This window comes from Anarrhichthys ocellatus, unplaced genomic scaffold, assembly GCF_004355925.1.
Source record: "Anarrhichthys ocellatus isolate YVR2014 unplaced genomic scaffold, GSC_Weel_1.0 scaffold9511, whole genome shotgun sequence".
Taxonomy (NCBI): Eukaryota; Metazoa; Chordata; class Actinopteri; order Perciformes; family Anarhichadidae; genus Anarrhichthys; species Anarrhichthys ocellatus.
Window position 1 is genome coordinate 1 of NW_022289485.1, and position 1,337 is coordinate 1,337.

Consider the following 1,337-nt stretch of genomic DNA (forward strand, 5'->3'; position numbering starts at 1 on the left):
TCTCGCATGCTAAGCAAGCGCTCTACCATTTGAGCTAATTCCCCTCTTCAAAAAGAATGTGGGTAGAATCGGCGTAGCTTGTCTCCTCCTCCCGTCTACATAACGCTTTTCTACACTTTCCAGGCCTATGTAGACAGTTTGGTACGTGACTTCGATCCGACTGTTGCTGTAAAAAGAGATCTATGGAGGACGAGGTGGCTGAGTGGTTAAGGCGATGGACTGCTAATCCATTGTGCTCTGCATGCGTGGTATTGAATCCGTCCTCGTTGCAGTCCACTTCACTTTAGTCTGCATTACCTACGTGGTATAAGACGCTCCATTGTCATTGGAACAATGGGCTCAGATGTGACCATTGTTCCAGCCATATAACCCTGGCAAGTCACGTCTTCGCCAAAGGTTCCAGAATACTGAACCCCTGAAAAACAGGAAAATTGCAGAATATCTATTTTGTCCACTATTAAGTTGGTAAACAACAGTGATGGCAATGAACAAGTCGTCATGTGAAAACACTCAAGTTCAATCTGCGGATGCATCTGTTGGTTTCTTCCCATTGTGTTCATAAATCAAGTCTTTTTTTCTCAAACAGTCACAAGTACTGAAGAAACCCAATTCATCTGGAGAATGTGGGCATCGATCCCACTACCTCTCGCATGCTAAGCAAGCGCTCTACCATTTGAACTAATTCCCCTCTTAAAAAAGCATGTGGGTAGAATCGGCGTAGCTTGTCTCCTCCTCCCGTCTACATAACGCTTTTCGACACTTTCCATGCCTATGTAGACAGTTTGGTAGGTGACTTCGATCCGACTGTTGCTGTAAAAAGAGATCTATGGAGGACGAGGTTGCCGAGTGGTTAAGGCGATGGACTGCTAATCCATTGTGCTCTGCATGCGTGGGATCGAATCCGTCCTCGTTGCAGTCCACCTCACTTTAGTCTGCATTACCTACGTGGTATAAGACGCTCCATTGTCATTGGAACAATGGGCTCAGATGTGACCATTGTTCCAGCTATATAATCCTGGCAAATCACATGTCTTCGCCAAAGGTTCCAGAACACTGAACCCCTGAAAAACAGGAAAGTTGCAGAATATCTATTTTGTCCACTATTAAGTTGGTAAACAACAGTGATGGCAATGAACAAGTTGTCATGTGACAGCACTCAAGTTGAGTCTGCGGATGCAACTGTTGGTTTCTTCCCATTGTGTTCATAAATCTAGTCTTTTTTGCTCAAACAGTCACAAGCACTGAAGAAAACAAACTCATCTGGAGAATGTGGGCATCGATCCCACTACCTCTCGCATGCTAAGCAAGCGCTCTACCATTTGAGCTAATTCCCCTCT

General features: G+C 45.0%; 1 non-coding gene across 1 annotated transcript; it reads right to left on the reverse strand.

Moving 5' to 3' along the window:
• Positions 1 to 1,261: 1,261 nt before the first annotated feature.
• Positions 1,262 to 1,334, reverse strand: trnaa-agc (transfer RNA alanine (anticodon AGC)). The gene has a single exon. It is a non-coding gene; the product is annotated as a tRNA-Ala (tRNA).
• Between the last annotated feature and the right edge of the window lie 3 nt (positions 1,335 to 1,337).